The sequence below is a fragment of the Carassius auratus genome, unplaced genomic scaffold, assembly GCF_003368295.1.
Source record: "Carassius auratus strain Wakin unplaced genomic scaffold, ASM336829v1 scaf_tig00215187, whole genome shotgun sequence".
NCBI classification, from domain to species: Eukaryota; Metazoa; Chordata; class Actinopteri; order Cypriniformes; family Cyprinidae; genus Carassius; species Carassius auratus.
The window spans coordinates 3,567-30,881 of record NW_020527972.1 but is presented as its reverse complement, the minus strand read 5'-3'; the positions used below and the strand labels follow the sequence as shown (position 1 = coordinate 30,881).

Here is a 27,315-nt window from a genome sequence, read left to right as displayed (position 1 = left end):
TTTTATATAAATCTGATTGGATTCGTCTGAAAGAAGAAAGTCATAGAAACCTAGGATGCTTCAAGGGGTGATTAAAACACAGGCTAATTTTCATTTTTGAGCGAACTAACCCTTTAACCCTATATTGAATTGATGACATACTTATACAGTTAGGAATTGTAAAACATGCAAATATCCAAAATGTCATGGCATGGTTACCTTTTTTTTTACATGTAGGTCACAAATCAATGCTGGACATGGATCATATATGATCATATATTCCCATTTACAGACCACGATCTAAATGAATCTGCACGCTAACACGCAAACACTGCACCGCATGGAGGGGAGAGGACAGGATCAGTCTGCTCTCCAAACTCTGTTCATCTTTGTCAAGGACAATTCATTTAAACGGATGAGCTCAGACAAGTCGGCTGGCTGTTTCCGCTCGCCGGGGTTTGCGCCGGAGCTTTTGATTGGCTGATTGTATTATTGTATGCAAATCCTTTCGGGGGTTGCAGCCAGTAGGTGAAAGGCTCGTGCTGGTGTGGCTCTCGAGACCCGGGGCGCGAGGTGAAGCAGCTTTCCGCAGAGCTGTCCACTCCACGGGGTGCTGAAACGAGGATTTCACGGTCAACCGACAGTTGGAGGGAATTCACAAACTCCGAGGACGCTGTACAGCTTAACCAAAACGGGATTGGATTTACTTCGCGCAGTTAACAGTGTTGTTTCAAAAGTAATTCTCGAATTTTTAAAAACCACACTCGGAAATACCTTTCTGGATGAGTTGTAGTTGGACAAACAGGTATGTTTTTCTTCTCTATGATGCCGGGTGTGATTTAAGATCAAACCTCAGGTCCGTGGATCCACCACGGATGTATTTCAGTGTGATTTAAACGCGTTCACTATATCATCTGAGCTGGCTTTTGTACTGATGTGCAGTTTTTCATATGGATTAAATGGAGGCAAGGTGGAAAGCACTTTCTCTGTAGAGTGTGAATAATTTAGCATTTTGTGCAGTGACATTCAGCGTAGCTTGCACAACCGACTGAAGCCCGGTATAGCCGTGGTTGATGGAGGGTGATGAAGTTAGACGAGCTTTTCCCATCCGCCGTACCGGGGACAAGTTCACTCGTCGGTCGCCCCCGATGTAATGTTGCCTCAAACGGTGCTGCGATATTCCTCGAATGAACAAAGTAAACGTTAAGCAAACGTACGGGACCCTGAGCAAAGCTCGTGGCCGTTTAATTTAGCCGCGAGGTACTTAGCAAGTTGTTTTTCTTGGCACGCAAAATCCTTGAGTGGCACCGTGCGCGCGCGGGGGGATTATACTCTTGTTTTCCTCGTCCAGATTCAATCTAGCGGGTGTGCACGGCGATCTCTGGTAATGACGTGGGCTGGCTGGAGACGGGCGACAAATTGGTGTCTGTAGTGCAATTATACGGAGCCGTTCACATAGGACGTGTTCTTGCGTTGCCTTGAATTAAAGATCGAAGGAGCGCGAGGCACTTAAAAAGACGCGTTTTTAAGTTGTTGAATGATCGTTGAATCTCAACCCTGCTTGTCAAGTTACAACACAGCTTTTTAACGAATGTCCAATATATGACCGAGCTATATTTGTACTAATAAATCTGCATGTGATAATTTTTATAGTTTTTAATGGCCATTAGCAGTCAGCTACATCCAGATCATTTTATGCACTCTAAGGTATTTCCAAAAAACTCTTTATAAATTAGATAATGCAGAGTAACTGAAGATACATATTGGTTCTTCAGACTTATTTAGCTCTCAGATTGAATTAGAAGCAACCTCTATAATAATATTTTGCACAACAGATGACAAAACTATATATATATATATATATATATATATATATATATATATATATATATAATATATATATATATATATATAAATAATAATAATAATAATAATAATAATAATAATAAATAAAAACACTGGAATGTTGATGTCTATGAATCTGAATAGTTTATAAAAATTGTGTGCATCGCTGTATGATTTTTCCCATGCACCATGTTCACAAGAGCTGCCATTTTACTGATTTATTATTGTCTGTTTCCTATTGAAACTTATTGTGTGTATGTGTGTGTGTGTGTGTGTGTGGCATCGATCAATAGTACTTGTCTTTTTCACAGTTTCTATTTGATAGGCTGTAGGCATTATTTCCAGCTTTCCTATTGTATTGGCTTTATTACAGCATGAATAGGCAACAAGACCTCGAGAGACAGTATTGCAGTTGGTTCTTTTTTTATTTGTATGAAATATGAAGCCAAGTTTACACAGTTTAGTTACATTCTCAAGCTCTCCTGTTTTGTTATTGGCTGTTAGTTTAGCTTTGCCAGGAAAGATATTCATTGAATTCTATAGCAAAGCATTGACATAAAATCTGATTTTGTAAGCTGTGTTTGGAGCCAGTGCTTTGTGTGAACTTGACTCCGTAACGAAAGGTAAATGAAACTCGAAGTGAACAAAAGTGAAAGTTTAGATTAAAAAAACATACAGAAAACAGTAAAAGAACAGAAAGGTGGGTGGAAATGCATCACACCACCTGCTCAGTATATGACTGATGATGCTTATATTTAATGCATGAGAACTCAGTGAGGGTCAGCTACTGTATGAGCTTCCATGCTCTTCTGCTCAAGTGAATCTGATGCACATTGAATTCTACATCAGATGAGTATTTAGATGCAATCCTGGAACTTTTTCCATGGCTCTCAGTTGCAAAGGATTTACTGAAGCAAAGGGTACTCATGCAGTGCAGAAAGGGAGAGGAACAACAAACAATTGCTTCTCCCACACAAATAGACACACAAACATGCATTCTCACACATATAGACACAAAAGTAAAGCCTCAGATCTTACAAACACGCATTACAAATCACTGAATAGGCCATTAAATATGCCTCCAGAGCAGATGGCACTCAAAAAAAAAAATAAATAAATAAATAAATAAATAAAAAATCCTGTAAGAGACCTTGCTGGAAAGATTGGGAAAAGAACACCCAATGGAAAATAAAATTTGTTCACTTTATGGTGAAAGGGAAAATTTACTGTAAGCATATTTTCAGCAATGGATCTTCTCATAATCCTCTAAAGGTGACCGCATCCTTTCTCTTTCAGTAGCAAGACCTCACCCTGTCTCTATTCTCCAACTCTCCACTTTTAGAGTTTCACCCAATTATTGTAAATTTTTCAGCAGCAGGTTGAGGAGCTGCTGTAATGCTGTGGTGTGCACTGATGTGAGAAATACTGCTCACAGTGGAAATATATGTAGGCTCCATACGCATAAGCGTGGTTTAGCATGTAAGAAGCGAATCTACATAAAATTAAGTATGTAGATGTAGACAGGATGCAGATGAGTTTGTTTCTTTATCAAAACAAATTTGGAGAAATTATATAATTTGTTCACCAATGGATCCTCTGCAGTGAATGGGTGCCGTCATCTACATCCAGAATGACCTGGTGGTGAAATTGGACTGAGAAGTACATTTTGAGCAAATTTTCATTTTTGGATGAAATATTACTCTAAAATTCACCCTCATGCCAATCCAAACCAGATGACTTTCTTCTGTGTAGGAAGATTTATAGTGCCTTTCTTTGCCCATGCAATGAAAGTCAAACGTGTTGTCCTTGAAAACATTTTCTTTGTGAGGGTGAGTGAATGGTGACAGGATTTTTATTTTAGGGGTGAATCTCTTTAACAACCTTGCCAGTAATTGATCATTATATGAAGCATTTATCATTTCTTTTGCTTTGAAAAATCAGCCACATTTTTCATTTCGATCATCACTATGCTCTTCATCATCAGCTACATTGTCAGCCACAGCTGCATCTTCATCATCACCATCATCGGCATCATCACCATTATTGTCTTCATGCTTTTCTCATTTTCCGCCTTCATCACAACTCGTGGAATTATTATTGTGCGCATAATAGTTGTCTGAGATTTGCAGTTGTTTACTGTGCTGAAAGGCACTGCACTCACACAAAACAAAAAAAAATTAAAAATGAAGAGGGGCAATACAAACACTCTAATTGCTTTCAATAATTAATCTCCTCAAACGACTGCCTTGCCTTTGCAGCCTCAATGTAAATAGCATCACCCGAGATACACATTCAAGTAAGAACCCAACATTACATTCACATAATGCCGCAGAAATGGATGTGCGAACAAACTTTATTCCTGGTGTCTGTGGATTTCCCTGTCCATAGATATGTTCATCACAGACCTGAGTGAGTCCTACTGTTGCACTAATGAATCCTGACACTGCTCACAGATTGGACAGGTCAGTGCAATCCTCCGTGACCAGTGAATAACACAGTTCACTGGTCAGTGGACATAGAGCTATCTCATAGACCTGGATCACAAAAGGCTTTTCTGACTTGCTAACTGTATCAATCAGCCAGCATGAACTTTTGGGTTTAGGGCAACTCTGTGATATTTCTGGCAAGTTTGGATAGTAGTTATGGAACCCAGTTTAATAGCTCATCACCAGTAGATCACCATTAATGTCGGTTAGCCTTCAACCCTAAAATGAATTAAGGGAGTCAAATTATGTGGGGTTATTTAATTATTTATAAATTAACTCCTTGATTATTACGTGACAAATCTTCCTCTCAAAAAAAAAAAAAAAAAAAAAAAAAAAAATATATATATATATATATATATATATATATATATATATATATATATATATATATATATATATTAGTGCTGTCAAACGATTATTCGTGATTAATCGCTTCTGAAATAAAAGTTTTTGTTTACATAATATATGTGCATATTATGTGTATATACTTAAATATAAACACATGCATGTATATATTTAAGAAAAATATGTTGTTTATACATTAAATATATTTATATATAATATTAAATATAAGAATATAAATATATAAACATACATACATGTAAATATTTTTAAAATATATACTATACTGTATGTGTGTGTACTTATTCATACATAATACATAGAAACAGCACATATCTGTATATGGAGGCAAGAGAGGCAGTGTCTCCTCAAAAAATTAAATGAGAAAATTATCGATATAACAGAAATAAAACAATATTACAAAATATGATATTAAAAGTTTAAAAGTCACTCGTTTTTATGAAGTAACACTGTCCAACAATGAAAATTTATTTTACAGCGGAGGCTTGCCTCCCTTCAGTCCATAGACTTACAACAGATACCCCTTATATGTTTTCTTTTCTAAGAAAGTGGCAAGATGAAAACGTTTTATATAATGTACTTTTATTTGCAACAGTTATGCAAAAAACAATAATTATAATGCATTTATGCCATTAAAACAGCAACATCTGCTGACGGACACCATGCTGCATTGTCACGGGGGACATATGTAAACTCACTTAGGGCAACAACCCATATCTAATCAACTTGTATCTGTTGAATATAGCATATATGAATGGGTGACTTGATTTACACTTGATAGGGCAGATATGTGTTTGACAGAGTGTTATAACTACATACTGGATCTGGCTTTGGGCTTGGGAGAAATTAATTAGAATGTACAATCAACGTTTTGAAGTTGAATAGATTAAAGAACAAAGCCAAGCTTGGAAAAGCGATTTGAACTCACATAGGGAAATTGTGAGGATATTTTCAGCTTGTTCTCAGGCTTGTTCCCAGATTGGTGGGCTGGCTGTCTGATCCTGCTGATGAAGAGTGTGTGTGTGTGTGTGTGTGTGTGTGTGTGTGTGTGTGTGTGTCCACATTGCTCTAGGTGTGAGCTCTGGAGCATGTCTGCACAAAGACAAAAGAGCAGTCTTTGTAAAATGGGACTGGTTTTTAAACTCTGGCCAATGTGGTTGTGTTCTTTTTGACTGCCTTTGTGTGTTTGTGTGTGTGTTTCTAACTGTGTTTATGTGTGTGTCGTGGGATACGCAGAGCCTCAGTATGACAGTCTCAGCTGCCTTCCTGAGTGCCGCATTTTAATGGATGCAGGTGCCAGTTTCACATCATAGCATCTGTCCCGAAACACAGGTACAGGTCTAGAAAGCAGTGTATCTGTTGTATAACGTAACAGAAGCTGCGTCCTGGCTCTCTGCTCTAATATCACCTCTGCTGGCTGCTAGGGTTGCATGTGTGCATCATATTTAATGAGTCCAGATTACCCGTGGGGAAAAATGCTAAGCAACAACACCATGACAAACTAAAGTTCTTTGCCGATCATGATTTTTTAATCACACTCACTCAGGCTATGAGTAAAATGAATAACTTTAAAATGCACTATTAACTGCACAAGGTTTACCATGAAATACAGATTTTTTTAAGTCTAAAAATATGAAAAATAATATTATTGTTAATGGAACAATTCATTTTGTTATCATTTACTCAGTTTATTTGTGTCTTAGAACACAAATGTAGAAATTGAAAAGAATTTTCTGCTCGAGTTTGTCCTTGCTGTTATAAAAAATGAAAATCCTTGCAGGAGTAGTAAATTAATAGTTAGATTATTTCAGTGAACCATTTATTTTTGGTACAAAAATCTTGACTGATTCGGTTCTCAAGAACTGATTGAATCAGTGAGCCGCTTGTAGCTCCAACTCTTTGTAATTTTCTCATAATTTTTACTTAATTCTTGAAATATTACTAATTTAATCTCATAATCTTAGATGTCTTTATTATTTATTGTGGCACTAAAACACCATCGTTTTAACATTATCAACCTGTTTCTACATTATCAACAATTCAGTTTGAAGGTCTGTTTGTCACAAAAAAGCTACACTAAAGTTTGCATTCAGAAATTGCTTTCAAAAGTCACAGCTACAAAGAAACATTAAGTAACATATGGAATAAAACATTAAATGTAATCTTTGTTTTATTACTATTTGACAATTTTTTACAGTTAATTTTATAATATACAATAGACCTACAATAGAAAAGTAATTTCATACAGATTTTCTGCTTTTAGAAAATGTATTAAATATAATTGCATGGGAAAAAGTATGGCTCATTCTTATAAAGAAATCATATTTTGTATGCCATGGAAGAATTAAAGTTATACAGGAACAGCATGAGAGTGAGTAAATTCTGACAGAATTTAAATTTGGGGTGAGCTATAACTTCTCATTAGCCACTTTTCCACCAAAATTACCTGGACCAATTTGTCCCCCAGAACTGTTGCTGTCTGCGTTTCCATAGTCGTCTAAAGTACTGCGAAGATTAGGCAAATAGTCTGGCGACAAAGGACTGCACGTGACTGCTCCTGCCAGTACATGGGCGTTTCTTAATACCAAGTACGCAATGTTCAGACTTGCATCGTTGGTAGTTCAGACTTCGCTAGTTTGACTAGAGAGTGTGAACTACTGGGGATGGGACGACCCAAGTCCAGTAATTTTGCAAATGGAACAACAGCGTACTTGATAACGTCAGTCAGCTCGCCTTGGCTACTGCAATTTCCCTCACTGTAATTGCAACAGGACAAAATATAATATCAAATGCCACTGCCTCTTTTTTTCGTAGGCTATTAATAAATAAATAAATGTAGTTAAGGAAATGTACATACATTACAACTTACATTACAATGAAAAAAATATGATATCAAACAGCATCTTTTCATTTTCATTTGAATAAAGTTATACTGTAAATATTATAAATAAATGTATAAAGTTATGAAATATAACTTTGTGCCAAAACTATATTACCTGGAACAAATAATATATTCATGAGACCAAAAACTGCCAGTTATACTTACCCAAAACAAGTCATATCTCATGTTTAACCACTACAGAGAAATCAGAGCCAGCAGCTAATGTCAGAAGGACTAGCCGAGGTGAGGCCGCTCTCGCAGGGAAACATGAGCACTGAGCACCCAGTGTTCACCTGGAGCTTACATCTCTAAAATCGGCCAAGCCTAGTCCGTAGTTCATGGGGAAATCACCTGCGGTGGAAACAGGCTTATTGTTCCCATAAAGCTACTGTACACCATTCAAATGAATTTAGTTAAATGTAAGTTAAGATGGATGTTTTTGGGGATGGTCTCAGTCAAAGAAAACAGCACTTCAGAGGGCAGAGCGAAGGGCTCCCTCAGGGATGACTACTTTATGACTGTTTGGTACTGTTGTTACGCCTCTCATCTTATTAGATTTCAAAGAGCAAGACCACACGTGCTCATAAAAGAGAGCAGAACCGTTTAGATAAATCCTTATGCTCTGCCCAGGGGACTGCCGTACAATATAGGCTGATTAGCATATTACCCAGCATGTTCAGAGAACTCATGTTAGTGGGTGGGGAGACTGGAAAGTGAGCCATTCAAGGTGGGAGAACCCCTATGGAAGTTATTCCAGAATCCGTATAAGTATGTTAGCACATTAATCTGCTTTTAGTCCAGCTGAGCATGTACTCCAAAAGGGACAAAATGGTTTTATCAAGAGAAATAGAGATGAAATGTGAGCCATGTACTTGATCTGCCTTCAGCAATGTAGCACAGTTGTGACAACACAGCAAAGTCTTGTGCTGAGGATGGCGGCTCAGTCGCCTCAATGCTGAATTTGATTTGAAACTTGTTTATCCTCCTGGATATGTACGTCTATGCTGGATTTCGAGAAAGATTACCTCTAAAGAGTGATTTAGCTCTGAGCTCAATTTCCACGCAAAACTGGAGGGATTTAAGCATTCGTGTCTCTGCTCACTGTTAGACCCTTTTGAGCTGAACAAGAAAGGAAACAGAAAAAGTTACATCAAATTATAGTTCAAGTTCAGGCTTGAAAATGTTCAGCCTGGGTGTGTTTAAAAAATTATTATATATATATATATATATATATATATATATATATATATATATATATATATATATATATATGTTTTTCTGCCCTACAATGGCAGATGCACACAAATCACAAGGCATTATATTTTTGCACACAATTTGTTCTTTCTTTTTTATGTTCACATAAACAGTACATACACATGATTTAAAACATTGCTTCTCATTGAAAAAAACAATGGTAAATGCAAAGAAAAAAATTTAATTAAATTAAATTAAATTAAATTAAAAAACTGAAAAATGAAACCACTACTATATGCATATGCATATGCGCATATGCATATATTACTGTGATGCATTGCTGCCTCACACATATTACTTTTTTCCCCTTAACTATGTCATAATAACAACATGTTATGTAGTTTTAGCGACATCTTTTTCTCATAAAAATGAGATGTCATTAATACAGCATAATTATCTCATTAAAACAACATCTTTTTTTGTTAAAACTACATATTTTTCTCGTAATAATGACAATAATTATGTCATAAAAAAGATGTTTTCCCATTATAGATATATGGTAGGCTATGTGAGCCAGCTACGCGACTGTGCACTGCAGTCGCCACAGTTTGACATATACGAGGATCTGCAGGCTGCTGAAATTATTTAAATACACAGTTTTAAATGTATTTTAATGTAATGGTTTTATTTGTAGCAGCATATTTATTAGGATTAATCTCCAATCTGTCTACAATGTAGTGCTATCCAATCACTCAGACCCATGACTCGTTTAGGCTATGATCAAATCAAAACAGTTATTTTTGAATAATTGACTCTGGGCTTAACAATTCTTTATTTGGTTTAACAACAAATCGAAATATGAAGAAAAGAAATAAAGAGATTTTCTAATAGGGAAAATAACTATTATATTAGTAAAATATAGCTGCAAGCAGCGATACCGGGGCCAAGCCCTGAAGGGCTGTAGCCAGAGCAATGAGCAGGACAAAATGGCCAAAACAGAACTTACATCAGGACAACAGATCAACCTTAACCACCCTGGATTCAAACCCATGACCTCACAGTTTCAGAGCAAGCGACTTAGCAGAGTGCGCCACATTAGTTGATGCACATTTGACATGCCTCAGAAGACAGGTTAAGGTGTGAGAATGATCTCTCAAGTGCCCGAAGTAGCATTTTAGCCAGATTAGCATGCTAACCTAAAAAATGCTAGCATTGCTCAAAGTTAATCAGATAGCTCAAGAGACCCATTAGAGTGAATAGAAACGTTTTAGCATTTTAGCTAATTAGCATGCTAAGCTTATTAGCATAAATCAACTAGCACAGGTACGGTCAACTTCAGAGCTGTAGATATCGGGAACGGGAGTGAATATCAAAAATCCGTTCAGTCATTTCTGTCAGGCCGGTCTGAAGTTCATCTGATAAAATTTTGAACAAAATTGAACAAGATTTCAAGGACGAGTAGCGAAAAAACAGTTTTTCATTCAATTCAATATGGCGGACAGACGCCATGTTGGAAAATGACAAATGAGACATCATCAGATTCTGCATAACCCACGGAATAAAATGACATAAAAATAACAAAAATCGATCAACATTTACAGAAATTATAAGGGGTTTTGCAAGTATCGTTATTTCTCTTGAACACTAGGTGGCCCTGTCTTCAAACTTCCGGAGCACGTCCGAGACATGGTGTTGATGATGCCTATACATTTTTGTGATAGTAGATCAGTAGATCAAAAGATATATCAATTTATGACAAAATTCAAAATGGCGGACGGGTGGTCCAGGTGGTCTTGAAAAAATTGACATCCACAGATTTGGAATGGTCCAAAGAATCCATAGACACCAATATCATAATTTTCTGATGAATTGTTCAGATGTTATAAGCAAAAAAGTGAATTTTTGATATCTTAACACCCATAGGTGGGGCTATTCCCAAATTTGGAATGGACCCCCAGATCATAGTGTAGATGAAGTGTACCAAGTTTGGTTTCGATTGATCAAAGTTTGGCCGAGACACAGCATCTCAACCAATTTTAGGTCAACATCAGTAAGTTAACAGCAACATAACTTTTTTTTTTCACTAGTGTTCAAAAAATTCTGTTCAGTCATTTCTGTGCGGCTCAGTCCAAAGAACATCTGAGCCAAATTTCGGAAGAATTGGACCAATTTTGAAGGAGGAGTAGTGTTTAGACTGAATACTGTACTTTTCAAAATGGCCGCTACTGTAATGGGCGGAGTGTTAAAGGGGGGGGTGAAATGCTCGTTTTTCACTCAATATCCTGTTAATCTTGAGTACCTATAGAATAGTACTGCATCCTTCATAACTCCAAAAAGTCTTTAGTTTTATTATTTTCATAAGAGAAAGATAGTCGGTACCGATTTTTCCCAGAAAAACACGACCGGCTGGAGGCGTGACGTGTGGGCGGAGCTATAGAATCACGAGCGCGAGTAGGCTTTTGCGTTGAGAGCGTTTGGAAGCTGTGACATTACCGTGAGGAAAAAAACATCCAAAACAAACCATGGCTAACAGTCAGATTCAGCGTATATTTATGATCCAGAATCAGATCCAGAGGCTGAAATTGAACAAGAGCAGCATCAGCAACGACGTCTCTATGTGGTATGTACTGAAACTGTATATATTTGCTTAGTTGTTTTGGAAAATGACTAAGTTCCACTTTATGTCACTTTATGTCGAAAGTGCAGTTTGATGACAACATCGCATGTTGTTTACTTGTGCTTACGCGCCGATAGCTAAGTTAACAACACAGAGATATTTGAAGCAGTTTTACTCACCGCATGCGGTTCCAACACACGATTGTGACCCTTTTTCGTTGGGACTGCATTATCCTTAAGAAATAAACGATGTGCAAATCCGGCGTCAAACTGGGCCTTGTTTGTAAAACAGGCATCTTCGAAATGCAGGGAACAAACAAAAACACTTGCACAACTCCGTTGATGCTCAGTAAAAATAAACTGCATCCACTGGTCCCTTAATGCTGTTTTTTTTTTTTTTTTGGTAATCTGTGCAGGGTTGTCTTGCCCTGGCAACCAAAAACACACTTCTTTTCTGACATTTCGTGACACTCTAGCTCTGATCAGTGAATGTCTGTGCTCTCAGTGCTCTGCTATACGGGAGTGCACGCTCTTCTGGCAGAAGTGCCCTTAGGACCCATATAAGGAAATTCCGCTCCATCTAACGTCACACAGAGCCATACTCGAAAAAAACTTTCCGAAACTTGTGACAAACCGGACGTTCAAACGTACAACTTAATTTTTGAAACTTTGTCCATGTTTAGCATGGGAATCCAACTCTTTAACAGTATAAAAAACTCAGTATGCATGAAATAGCATTTCACCCCCCCCCCCCCCTTTAATGTAAGGTGTGGAATGGAATCTCCATGAAGAGACAAAATAGATGTACTAAGTTTTATTTTCATAGTGGTTCAAGAGTTATTAACGTTTGAATGTTGAATTTTTGGACTGCTGGTGGCGCTATAGAGTTGGGCCTAGAGACCCCAAAGTTGGTCAGATCACTAATAATGGTCATCTCTGCAAGTGTCCCAAATTTCATCATTTTCCCATGTTTCCTTCATAGGGCTGCCATAGACTCCCACTGGACGAAAATAATAATAATAATAAAGAAAACGTACAAATACAATAGGGTCTACAGCCCTTTGGGCTTGGCCCCTAATAACTTTTATATATATATATATATATATATATATATATATATATATATATATATATATATATATATATATATATATATATATATATAGAAATAACTATATTATTATTATACCGGAAAACATATCGTTTTTTGACATAATATGTTGTTATTTTGAGAAAATATTTAATTTTAACTAAAAAATATGTTGTCAAAACTACATAACATCTTGTTAAAACAACATAATTTAGTGGAAAAAAATAATTTGTATGTGGCAGCAATGCGTCATATATATACACATATATATATACACTGTGTATTAGCATTTTTGGTCACCACTTGATGTCTAATGTAAAATCTGGGCAAATTTAAGATTTCTTTTAATTTATATTTTCAGGTGCATAATTTCCTTTTTTGTATAAATAAACAAACAGAGCACAAAAAAATTAGCACACTACACTTTTATATAAACGATAACAAAATGTGACACACAGATACACATTCATAACTTTTGACATTTCTCTATCAGTGACATTTCTTTAATACACAAAGGACTTACTAGGGGATATGCAGTGCAGCACTGTGTTCAAGGCAGGCAGCAAATCACACTTTTGTGATTACAGTGCTGCATTGCGAGAGATATCTGAATAAAAAGATAACATGTCCATGAAAATGATGAGCAGCAATAAATAATGCCACCTGGTACACATGAACAGAGCAGTGTTAATGCAAGCACTGATCTTTTTTCTCATCTGTGATTGTGCGTTCCTGCCAGCGTTCGTTTATCATCGGTTTCTAGTAGAACGTTGGGTGTAATGAATCAAGGATATTCATCGTCTATGTACACTGGGCTGGATAAAGCTTACTCTCCTCACACTAATCTGGTTAAAGAAGCAGCACGTGGTTCACCCGTCTGCCTAAACCCTGGTCATGTGGTGTTTATCTGGTCATATGATGACCTCTGCATGTGAGGTTGGCTGTTTTTGCAACACTTGTGATGTGACCGTCCCATCCCATGGATATGATCTCTTCGTTAGTGTCTTGAAATAAACTGAAAAAAAAAAGCCTTAAGCCATTTTAATTTAAACTTAATTACTCCTAGTAAGGATTGTTATATTGGTTATTGTAGCGGCAAGAGACGTTACACAGAAACAAAATTAACAGATGGAATTTGAAAAATAGAGAACAACAACTTTTATTAAGGAATTCTCTTTACAAATGTGAGGGATGTTTATATTACAGATGCCAGCACTTTATTTAACATCTTCTGAACTGTTCACAACAAACACCCACTTACTGTACCCCCATTGAAAGGTTTGGAAGAGCAAGCAATTTTTAATATAACTTCGATTGGATTATTCTGATAGAGGAAACTCACTTACACCTAAGATGCTTCGAGAAGATAGACACATTTTCATTCTTGGTGAACTAACCCTTTAAATGTTCTATGTAATTTATTTGTGTTTACAAAAAGCACATTTATTCATTTTCATTTGCAAAACTTTATTTTCTTTTGCAATACTTCAAGTATTTTGCAACTATATGTGGCACGGTTTTGACTCCATACTAAACCATTAAGACTGAACTTAACACGCAACATATTGTAAGCTATGAACAGTGTTAACTTAACATGGAAAGTTTATCAAAATAAAAATGTCTAAAGCAACATCCTTTACTTTGTGGATTCCAATCAATTAAATACTGACAAAATTGATGTTAATTGTGTTAACTTTACTAGTGGATTCTGTAGACACTTTCAGACACAGAATGAATGTGTTTGGTGCTATTGTTGTGTTCTCTGGTTAGGGGTGTATCAGCATCAGAAATTGTCATTTGCGTTATTGCTTGTGTTTCTGATGTTTTTATGAAGGGCGCTTTTACAGTATACTTTTCCATTCTGACTTATAGATTTTTTTTTTCTTGTAAAAGCACTTGAGGCTGCTTGAAGAACATAAATCACTGAATGTGTTTATTGGCGTTGTTTCTTGGCTCTTTCCTGTATAAATAGACTGTATAAATAGAAACATCATGTTTTCCATAGATGTCTCTTCTGGTGTCAGACTCTTTGAGAGTTTTTAAAGTCTCTTATGCTTACCAAGGCTGCATTTATTTAATAATAAAAAGTAATATAAGTAAATAAGTAAAGTAAGTACAAAGTACATGTGTATAAGTATAAAGTAATTAAAAAATAAAATAAAGTAAAATTTTACTATGTAAAATAGCTGTTTTGCATTTTAATATATTAATTAATTTAATTAAAATGTGAAATTAAACATTTTCATCAGACTCTTGCTTTGAATTGCCTTTTTAGTTTTTTTTTTATTTCCGGTACAAATTAATATATTACTGTCACTGAAAGATTTATGTTGTAAAACAATGATGAAATATTGACGTTGAAGACTTAGCTATATATATAGTTTGTATAGAATTCTGCATTTTCGGCAGCATGTGTAAACAGTCTTTGGGCATGAGAGTGAGGATCCTGTGCCAACAGGTTTCAGCTCTGCTTTACAACTTCTAAAATGAAAATGCTTTATAGGAGTGGTTTTATGAAAATTACAGATGTTCATAAACACATTTGAATCTCCCAGCTCATCCGGAGGGCTAAAGTGAAAGGATCATGGATTTTTTTTTTTACTTCAGGCAATACAAATCATTCATAGTCTAAAGTCTTATTCAAAACAGGCCTTAGAATCAAAGTATAAAGATTATTTCATAATGCTGCATGACTTTTCATTGATTTTGTCTTACAGTGTGTCACGCTTAAATTTTTAAAAAGACTAAATCTTAAAGAGATGAAAATTCATACTCATTTACTCTTTTTCTACCACGGAACACAAAAGAAGATATTATGAAGATGTGTTTTTGACCGTACAAGGAACATCAATAAGGTTCGATATGTTTAGACCACTCTGAATTTCAAAATATCTTCTTTTGTGATGCACAGATAAAATTTTCCCTTGAATTGAAATGCTTTGTGGTAGATTAGGGTTTGCAGGGTTTAATTTTGTGAGGTGACATTTAAACATTGACAGAAGTAATGATATTGAAACAAAGCTGGAGAGAGAGTTATTTTGCATGACCTTTAGGACACTCATGAGTTTGAACAATATTGCACAAATTGTGTCAGTCTTTATTTTTATTTTATTTTTTTAACAGAGGCTTCTTTATACAGTCCAGTATAATTAGAAGTTCTTCTGACAGTTTACACAATGACAGAAAAGTCACGTTGACACAAATTGCCAACATCTGTCACTGCCCACAGCCCAACGGTTTGACAGACTGCAAAATATAGGCGAGATTTCACAGGGTTTAGTTAGTGGACCATTTCCAGACTTTAACAGTCACTGTCACTTCCCTCGACATGGCGTAAACAATTGCACCTCAAATCCTCAGGATGAGACATGGGAGGGAGCAAGATTGCTGAAAGATCTAGGTTGTGCTCCTGTACACAGAAAGTGCAATGTTTCACTGTTCCAATTTGCTGAGAACATAATATGGCAGCTTTCAGGGGTGTAGGAGCAATTATGAATATTAATAAGGTGACTGCCTCATGAATATTAATAAGATTGCATGATATCCGTCAGCTAACTGATTTGCAGAAAGGCAAGTAAAAGGATGCCAGTTCAATAAGGAAAATAAAAACAGGTGACAGAGGTTCAGCTTTCCCTTAAATCACAGATCATAATTTGATCCAAAAATCACATAGGTATAAGCATAAAAGACTATAGAATGAAAGCAGCCTGATAATGTAAACAAACAAAGTAACTTTTGAAAAAGACATGCTTTTTTCTATCTGACCCTTTGTGTATGCCTTGTTTCATGATGAATGTTAAAAGATTCACCCAGGATGGTCAGTTTAGTTTGATTTGGAAAAGACTATTTCAAATGAATACATATTTGCACAAATAATGCCAACACATAAAGGTTGTTTTTTTCTTCTTCTTCCTCCCAAAAGCAAACAACTGTATGTACAGTAAGTGGTAATAGAATGTTGTGTTATTGTTATAGCTTCCAGCCATGAAACTCAGTAACCAGACCTTTGGGACGGCTGCACAGATTTAAGCGAACAATGAAATAGGTCTGTTCTGTATTTCTTGAACTTGTGTCCACGCTATCTTTTTGTGTCATACAGTGTGCAATCCACATATTAATGCATGTTTTGCAACCATGCATGTTTTAGTCACAATTCACCATTCAATTTGTCAGAGCTTTTTCCCACACAGGAGAGGAACAAATAGATAGGTGCAAATACTGCTGCCCGCTTTCCTAAATGTACTGTACATGGCTTGGTGTAGATGTACATCACTATCAGGCGATTGGACGAATATAAATGTTAAATAGACAACAGGACATATGTAGTCACCACCTGCAGAAGGACCTTCCTGTTGGAGGTGACAGTGATGTTGTTGGTCAAGATGTAGGCCAGATGTTTTAGCTCCCTAAGGAAGTGGAGATTTTGTCTAATGCCTTCTTTACAGAGGAAGGTTACTAATGTTACAAGAGTCGATGTTTGTGTCTTTCCACAACATCCTGATGGAAATGTGACTGAAATCTGTGTGAGATTTTAAGTAAATACATAATATAACATGAATGCATAAATAAATAAATACATACATTTTGTAGTTATTGAGCTACTTTGGAAACTACTTTGGCAAGCTTGATAATCTGGTATAGTGAATATGTTTTAGATGACCCACCACGCTTCAAGTACAGTTTATTGCAGAGGGCAGCATAAATTGCAACTACAAACACTAGTAAAAAACACATTTAAAATTTTCAATAATTATTATTCTAGTTTTATTTTTATTTTACAATATATTGTTTATATTTTTTTGTATCTATATTTCCTTTTTCTGTAAAAATAGCATTTGTTGACTCTCACTCTCATTTTCTTTCTATACTGTCATTTTGTTTAGTTGATAAGCCAGTTTGGAAACCTTGGTATTCTAGGATGTTCTAATATGTTTTGAATGACCAAAAATTAAGTACACATAATTGTAGAAGGTGGCATAAATCATAACTAGAATCGTAAAATTATAGTATTTTTTTATAGCCAATAATTTAGCACACTTTATTGTAGACAGTGGCATAAATCGTAACTGCAAAGACTACAAATGTATGTGATGCCAGAGTTGCCAACACAGCATTATTACTCTAGTCTGCCAGAGCATGGGGGTGTAGCGAAAAATGGAAATAGAGAATGGTTCAGAAGATCATGATCTGAATACATGGCAGCACTGATCAGTAAACAAGCATTAATGCTACGACTGTGGGCAAGTACAGTACAGTTGGGATGCAATAGAAGACACTTGTATCGCTCTGCCTGCTGGGAGACTGTCACATGATGATCTGTTGTGAACACTATGAGTGATAGACATCCCTCATTTGAAAGTCAATGCCAAGACACTTGGCATAGATGTGGCGTTGACGATTTATGGCCACCTGATGAAGTTAAGATGACTGTCCCTATAGGTGGTTGTACAGCGTTCAATCTTCCTTCTTCATGCGCTCTCTCTCTTTGGCATACAGACGGCATGAAATATGACAGTCATGCATGCCGAGATTGAAATAAAAGCACAGATGGGTAGCACAGGTTTTCATCAAGTGTGCTTGCTCATTTCTTGGACCAGTCATCCACCTGACTTCAAACCAATGATGTGATATATGGACTGTCTTGCTTTGTTCGAAAATCCAATGCCATGTCATTCTAAACTTTGTTTCCATTCCAAAGTCCTGAACTCCTGCAGGACATCATTCCCATGCAGTGATTATCCTGCGGCCTGTGATGAAGGGAGCCCCGGAGTACATGGATATATTTTATGTTTATGAATTGTGTTTGTTGCTTCATTGCTTTCTTTGACAGAACAACTCTGTCAAAAAGTTTTTGCATTGAAATACTGCAGAAGTGGCACTTTTGTGTGAATCCAACTATATTTTGAGTCAAGTCACCTTTCTTGACATAACGCTTTATAAAATACATATTGTTTCAAAGCAGCTTCACAGCAGTAATCCTTATATAACAAAATCAATTTTGCAAACTTCATCAAATAACTTTTTTTTCTAATCACTGTTATATTGATAATTGATTTATTAACTTCAAGCAATTTTATTATATTTGAATGTATATATTTTAATTAGTTTTGTATCATGGGTTTACTTTAATCATTTGTATTTATGAATTATGTTAATATATTAATATTTTAGTGATAATTTGTTTATTTCTTGAAATCAAATTTTGTCAATTTTATTGATCTATTTATTTATTTTATTTATTCAAAATTGTATTAATTTATTTTTATTTATTTATTTTAATTTTAGACTTTTTTTTATGTATTAGTATCTTTACCAGTTACCAGTTTATAAACACTTGTTTTTCTCCAAGGACACTATTGCTCTCCAAACCCCAGTCTGAAAACCACTTATAAAGGGGAAGAAAAAGTCTCATATCAGTACTGAATCTAAACGCTACCTTGATATGAATGCCTGACTTAAAAGGAACTGTAATCAAATGCATTCACCGTCAGCGCGGAAATATATTGATCCTTTTTCTTAGCTTTATCTTTATTTCCTCATGGTGCTCATTATTCCTTAATTGATTCAAAGTAGATTTAATCTTGCCATTGAGTGTGGGCTTCTTATTGAAAGCATTAGTTTAAACTCACAGTAGATCGGCATCCTTTGTCTGCTCTAATTAGCTGAGCTGTGATGCATTGTTTGTTTCAAAAGGCTTTAAATGCTCCGCTTGACTTAACCTACATGGGGTGTTGTTTATTTGTGTATTCATGTCTTTTATTTTATTACAGGAGGGTAATGAGAGGCTCCAGGAGATGGTGGGCAGCTGTCCTGCTCTGGGGGGCAGCGCTGATTGCAGAGGCACGTCCTGGCAAAGAAGGATTTACCCCGAGGGCGTATCGACCTCTCGTCAGATTCCGCCACAAGGTATCGATCTTTCCGATTTCATTAGCCATCACTTTATAAGACGAGACTTCTGTGTAGCCGGTTATGATGCTAATTAGTATGGAAATCCGCATCACATTGAGCGCTTTGGTTTGATTATTGTCACTGGACAATTCATTACTTTTCATCCGCTCTTGAGCCGAATATCAGAGATGCGTGATAATATTTATATTAAAAAGTGTTGGATCTTTCGCTCTGGACATTTTCGAACTGCAGGCGAAAACTCCTGCTGCGCTGACATCATGATGAAACAGCTCAGCGTGGTTGTGTAATTGAATGTTTATTGACTGCCCGTTGCAGGACACACACACTGTCAGATAGCAGCAATTGATGCGTAATGCAGCTCTAACAAGCTCCACTGCTTCTCTCTCCTCTTTTTCCTTCATAATCTCCACAAGCGAACGTTCATATTATGTAACAGATCAATTAAACTCTGGGAGGGAGGGCACTGGCTGACAAAACAGGGACCCATGGGGTAACGCTTTAAAATAATGGTCCGTTGTTAATAAGTAGCTACGCAGGAAGTAATAGGTAGTACTACATTAACACTTAATTTAATACTATTTACTAATATAGAAGCAAGATTAACTAAGCAGTAAGTAATAGCTCATTTAGGACATAGGTAGTTCCTTATTAGTTATTTGATAATTACTAAAGAAAAATATCTTCATTGAGAACTACTTTGGAACTATGGCCAACTAATGAAGAATAACCAATTAATTACTAATCACAACAGCTACGTCTATAAAGTGAACAATTAGCTTCTTTATGGAAACGTATATATATATATATATATATATATATATATATATATATATATATATATATATATATATATATATATATATATATAGCCTATCCATATGATATATTTTATGAGCTCCATTAAGTTCAATGTCTCCAACTCTAATAACTTTAACGTTAGTGATATCATGCTGGGGAGGGCTTCTCTTTAGGAAGTGACAATAAATAATGATGTTCTATTGTCAAAACATCTTTGCATCCTTCATGAAAACATTGACTGCATTTATAGTGTTAAGCACAAAACAACATATTCCAGATTACAATTACAATGTCTGGTAGAATATCACTAGTTCCTCACAGAAATATATGGCTGTACAGTATGTGTCAGATAATTTTATTGTAAATTACTTGTGAAATCCATTACTCATTACTCAAGTGTTATCTTGTCAGTCCGCAGGAACTACTATAGTGATCTGGCCCATTATTTTAAAGTGAAAAACATGTTAACTCCTGACTAATTACTCAAGCGTTACCTTGTCAGTCCGCAGGAACTACTATAGTGATCTGGCCCATTATTTTAAAGTGAAAAACATGTTAACTCCTGACTAATTACTCAAGCGTTACCTTGTCAGTCCGCAGGAACTACTATAGTGATCTGGCCCATTATTTTAAAGTGAAAAACATGTTAACTCCTGACTAATTACTCAAGCGTTACCTTGTCAGTCCGCAGGAACTACTATAGTGATCTGGCCCATTATTTTAAAGTGAAAAACATGTTAACTCCTGACTAATTACTCAAGCGTTACCTTGTCAGTCCGCAGGAACTACTATAGTGATCTGGCCCATTATTTTAAAGTGAAAAACATGTTAACTCCTGACTAATTACTCAAGTGTTACCTTGTCAGTCCGCATGAACTAACGTTACTAGTGATCTGGACCATTTATTTTAAAGTGAAAGATTTTTTATTTTAAAGACAACATTTCTTAAAACTACATAACGTTACTGTTATAAATAAACAAATAACAAACAAACAAACATAACGTTAATCATTTATTTTTTGCGAAAATATCAAAAGTGGTACCAAAAGTAGTTCAAATGATAATGAGTTCCAGTCGCAGTCCTCTATATGGAGGTAATAGTTTTTATAGGGTACAGAGCATAATTTAATTTATTAATCCATGAAATTATGTATCTGTCTTCTCTCCGTGAAGGCGCACTGGCGCAGTATTCAAATGTCATAAACTGAAACACAACATGTCGCAATCTGTGACGAATTGGATGAGGACCAATGAGTGTTCGATATCAGTGCCGTAAATCATGTCGTAACGTGGCGCACTGGCACTATTTTCAAATTCATAACGAGCGCGAGCTCAGCTTTGACTGTGACGGACGCTGTTGCTGAGAACGAATATGAAGATCCATTGATAAAGGGCTGAATTTGGATATGTTCCTTGCAAACATCTGGATTCTAAAGATATGCAGTACAGCAAACAAATAAAATGGATGTGATTTGTAATTGTATGCTGTGCTTTTGTGTGTATCTATGGTTTGCAGCATGCACAGAAATGTTAGTTCCTATTAAATAGACGAGTAAACTGCTTTCAATAAATTGAATAAAAACATGTATTTGTACGTTTTACTGCTATAAATACGTATAAATTGTACGTTTCTATGTGCATGAAAACGTATGTAAATATACGTGTGATAGAACCATATTTAACGTAAAAATACACACGTATTCTCATGAGATCACATTGAACACTCAAGTCATGGATTTCACAAGTAATTTACAATAAAATTATCTGACACATACTGTACAGCCATATATTTCTGTGAGGAACTAGTGATATTCTACCAGACACATTGTAATCTGGAAGATGTTGTTTTGTGCTTAACACTATAAATGCAGTCAATGTTTTCATGAAGGATGCAAATATGTTTTGATAAGAGAACATCATTATTTATTGTCACTTCCTGAAGAGAAGCCCTCCCCAGCATGATATCACTAACGTTAAAGTTATTAGAGTTGGAGACATTGAACTTAGTGGAGCTCATTAAATATATCATATGGATAGGCTATATATATATATACGTTTCCATAAAGAAGCTAATTGTTCACTTTATAGACGTAGATGTTGTGATTAGTAATTAATTGGTTATTCTTCATTAGTTGGCCATAGTTCCAAAGTAGTTCTCAATGACGATATTTTTCTTTAGTAATTATCAAATAACTAATAAGGAACTACCTATGTCCTAAATGAGCTATTACTTACTGCTTAGTTAATCTTGCTTCTATATTAGTTAATAGTATTAAGTTAAGTGTTAATGTAGTACTACCTATTACTTCCTGCGTAGCTACTTATTAACAACGGACCATTATTTTAAAGCGTTACCACCCATGGGAACACTTTCCTTTTATATCCGAATAAACTGTTGAGCAGGGGTCACAAAAATTGTCCCTTTAAGACACTCGATTGCATTTTTATGTCACATTCGATTTTGTTCATACTATCGGCTAGATTTAGGTGTAGTGTAGAAGGTATGTTATTTTAAACCATCATGAAGCATTAGATTTAGTGCCATATACAGGTCCACTCAGTAAATTAGAATACCGTTGAAAAGTTCATTTATTTCATAACTCTAATTGTGAAACTTGTGTATTAAATAAATTCAATGCACACAGACTGAAGTAGTTTAAGTCTTTGGTTCTTTTAATTGTGATGATTTTGGCTCACATTTAACAAAAAAACACCAATTCGCTATCTCAACAAATTAGAATATGTTGACATGCCAATCAGCTAATCAACTCAAAACACCTGCAAAGGTTTCCCGAGCCTTCAAAATGGTCTCTCAGTCTCTGATCTGACAGTTGAACAGAAGATAATCATCGACACCATTCACAAGGAGGGTAAGCCACAAGCATTCATCACCAAGGAAGCTGGTTTTCACAGAGTGCTGTATCCAAGCATGTTTACAGAAAGATGAGTGGAAGAAAAAAGTGTGGAAGAAAATGCACAACCAACCAAGAGAACCGCAGCCTCATGAGGATTGTCAAGCAAAATTGATTCAAGAATTTGAGTGAACTTCACGAGGAATGGACTGAGGCTGGGGTCAAGCTATACAGACGTGTCAAGGAATTTGTCTACAGTTGTCGTATTCCTGTCCCGAACCACAGACCATGTAAGAGGCATCTTACCTGGGCTAAGGAGAAGAAGAACTGGACTGTTGCCCAGTGGTATAATGTCTTGTTTTTTCCGATGAGAGAAAGTTTTGTATTTTATTAGAAAACCACGGACCTAGAGTCTAGAGGAAGGGTGGAGAAGTCCATTGTTAAGTTTCCACAGTGTGTGTTGATTTGGGGTGCAATATCATCTGCCGGTGTTGGTCAATGTTTTTTTTTTTTTAAACCAAAGTCACCGCACCCGTTTACCAAGAAATCTTGGAGCACTTCATGCTTCCTTCTGCTGGCTAGCTTTTTCAAGATGCTGGTTTCATTTTTCAGCAGAATTTGGCACCTGCCCACACTGCCAAAAGCACCAAGCATTGGTTAAATGACCATGGTGTTGGTGTGCTTGACTGGCCAGCAAACTCACCAGACCTGAACCCCAGAGAGAATCTATGGGGTATTGTCAAGAGGAAAATGAGAAACAAGAGACCAAAAAAATGAGCTGATGAGCTGAAGGCCAGAATCAAAGAAACCTGGGCTTACATACCACCTCAGCAGTGCCACAAACTGATCACCTCCATGCCAGGCTGAATTGAGGCAGTAATTAAAGCAAAAGGAGCTCCTACCAAGTATTGAGTGCATGAACAGCAAATTAACATACTTTACAGAAGGCCAACAATTCACTAAATTTTTTTGTATTATTGTTATTGGTCTTATGAAGTATTCTAATTTGTTGAGATAGTGAATTGGTGGGTTTTTGTTAAATGTGAGCCAAAAACATCACAATTAAAAGAACAAAAGTATTGAACTACTTCAGTGTGTGTGCAGTGAATTCATTTAATACAAGAGTTTCACAATTTGAGTTGAATTACTGAAATAAATGAATTTTCCCTGACCTTCTAATTTATTGAGATGCACATCTATAATGTGTTTCTCATAACTGCTTGCCTTTAATGAAATTGCCTTTGGAGAGCATCTTGCATTCTTTGCATCTCTTGCAATACAGCTCACAAACAGTGTTGGTTTGTTTGGATATTTTGTTTTGCTGGTATATCCAAAGGGACAAGCACTTCAATAAAAACGTTGAACTGGCGTATTTTCCTCATGTGTTGTTACCTAGCTACAGTAAACGTCTGCCTTCAGGGAAATACTGTTGGAGGTGACGTAATTATACCATCATCCAGACCCACAGAAACAATGTGTAGAAACAAGAACCAAGCAATTCAACCAAATGTGAAAATAGCCTGAGAGGAAAAGCACATGCTGGCTTTTTGACATGTGTAAACTGTTATCATTTCAGACAATTAGTATTGTCATATTATTAAAAAAAAAAAAAAAATCCACTTATGCATGTGGTTTGGTGTTAATTATTAGATCATTAGAATGTGACAGATGGCTTAGGCAGATACGCAGTATTTTATAAATGATCTCCAAACTGGTTCCTGTGATTTGTTTATTTCTTATGTGTGATTGATACTAGAGTTGTTAATAGCAACATGTCAGCAAGTTAAATTTATTTGTCTTATGTGCAGTGCCATTTAGGTCTGATTTATTTACTGTGACTTTTAGAAATTATTGGGGAACTTTTTACATTAGCAAGGGGGTAGAGTTTATTTTTATTTTTAAACATTAAATGTAGGCAACTCTAAAAATAGTGAAGCTCACTCTTAATGTGACCCGGTAATACAAGTAGCAAATCACTACTACCGTTGTGGTTACAAATGTGGTTGAAGTGGACAGTTAACCTAATGACTCTGTCATTAATTATCTGAAGGTAACCTTGAACATCCCAGTTCGCTCAAGTATCAGTGTTGTTTGCTAATGCTCACAAGCCTCTCATGTAGAAATTCAATAAAGCTGGAAATTGTGAATGAAGATGCCCTTCTCTCTTTTCCCTCTGTATTAAATGCGAATGCTGTCACATACATCAGAAGGCCTCCTGTTTATATTTGAAATGTACACTGTGGTTAACAAATAGTAACCATATTTCCTGCAATAACTTCCTTATCAGTCCACATTGTATGAAAAATCCATTAAGTACAAAGCACAAACAACATCCAGTATCAGACAAGAATGCATTTAATGGCAGAAAGGCCAGAAAAAAAATATTTCTTATAATTATTATTATGTTTAGTGGTCATATTATATATGAATCATATATCAAGGTTCATTCTGAGTCATTCCAGAGTTTTCCAACAATGTGAATCCATAAAGAAGACTGGCAACGGATGTAGCAAGCCTGCGTTTCAAATAGGGGAGGTGTGTTGGGCGAGGTTTGCAGGCTTGAGCCTGTTTTTCTGGCACGGGCACAGAGATAAGCAGTGACCCCATTAGCTTTCCCTCAACTCAGCCTGCTTCAATCATCATGAGTAATTCAGCTTATAGTACGAAGCTTTGTCCTGCTCTGCAAAAGCCAATCTCTTGTCAAAGCCAAAGGTTTAATTCACCGTAGCCCCACCCTTCCTGTACCTCCACTCAGATTACGGCCAAAATTTTGCTCCGCCACACATTTAGACCAATCAGAAAACTAGTTGCTTGAGTGACAGATGGCACACGTGTAAGATAAAGCAAGAGGCCTGGGTTTCATAGCCATGATTTCATTTATGTAGTTCAGTTGCATAATTGATTCCAGGAAGATAATCTATTCACCGAGCCACAAAAGTCTTCGGAGCTGAATGAATGAGCTGTTACTCTGAACTAAATGCTCTCTCAGCTTTTGCAGGAATGTGAGTTTAAAATAACATGAATGAATAACAATGCAGAGCAATTATACTCCTTCCTTGGTATGCTATGTATATATATATATATATATATATAGCAAGTTTGTTTTAATTTTGGACAGACTGGACAAATGACTTGAAAGTCTTTGGAAAACAAAGAGAGAAAGCCGGAAATTTGATGCTTCATGGTAATCTCAATTAAAATCTCACCAATTATCCATCTTCTAGATATCCAAATCATTGTGTAATTCTATTTAAACCAAGACCAATTACTGATAGATTTACTGATTACTGATTTATTTTGCCACCATTTGTCTTTATAGACATTGTAATTCGTGAACAATTTAAAAGCATCAAAGTATACAGTATAACTTACTACAACTTTCATTGTATGGAAAAGAGCAACTCATTATGTAAATGCTCAATTCTCATGAGTAAACGCTGACCAAGTTTTCATTTTTGGTTCAGCTATTACTTTTGAGCGTCTGGCTTAGAATTTTGTTACACTTTTTGTTTTATTTTTCATCCTGTGACACTGTTGTATTTCATCCTTAGAGGCAAAATGACAGCTAACATTAAAATTTCCCATTTGTCTCTTTAATGGTGGAATACGGCATCCTTTAACCTTTAGAAATAGACTCGTTGAGAGACTGCCGTACTCTGCCTGGTCTGAATGAATGAATCATTTAACTCAGACTGACAAATATTTCAGGGACCAACATTTTGAAAGAATATTTAGACTTTGCTATGGCAATATGGCATAGGAAGCATCTATATCATACTTTTAAGAAAGAAAGGAGGCAGATAGTTATAATTTTCTTTAGAAGATAATCAGCATCAGATGTATTTGGGGTGTGTAAGCCATCCAATATCCAGTATGTGGACGTCTTTGGCCAGGACACTATTGATTTACTGTGCTGTGAATGTATTGTAAGTTTTGTTTTTCTCTCTGTTTCTTTTTCCAGCAGGACGGGATCTCAGAGAGCTTACGGATCAAAGGTATGTACAAACCCTACTTCTCTCTCATTTCCTTTCACACAAACAAATATTAATAAACAAAAAGGTCCAATCAGGGTCTTATTGGGATGTTCCATGCTAGTGTTGTGGTATTTTTAAGTATTTTCTTTAGAGGATTTTTTTTGAATTGATAATATTTCATGTAAACATGAGATATTTATTAACAATGTTAACAATATATGTTTGATGAACTCAGAATGTATGAGGCATAATGAACACATACTGGCTTTTATATTTTGCAAGATTGAGGAAGAACTGCGATTTTGTTGGTATTTTGAACCAGAGATTG

At 35.9% G+C, this 27,315-nt stretch overlaps 1 long non-coding RNA gene across 2 annotated transcripts; it reads left to right on the top strand.

The window, feature by feature from the left end:
• Positions 1-621: 621 nt before the first annotated feature.
• Positions 622-27,009, top strand: LOC113093852 (uncharacterized). 2 transcript variants are annotated; one of them, XR_003287916.1, is made up of 3 exons: positions 622-784; positions 19,225-19,360; positions 26,978-27,009. It is a non-coding gene; the product is annotated as an uncharacterized LOC113093852 (long non-coding RNA). The 2 variants fall into 2 exon arrangements; XR_003287915.1 differs by having other exon boundaries at positions 26,975-27,009.
• Positions 27,010-27,315: the final 306 nt, after the last annotated feature.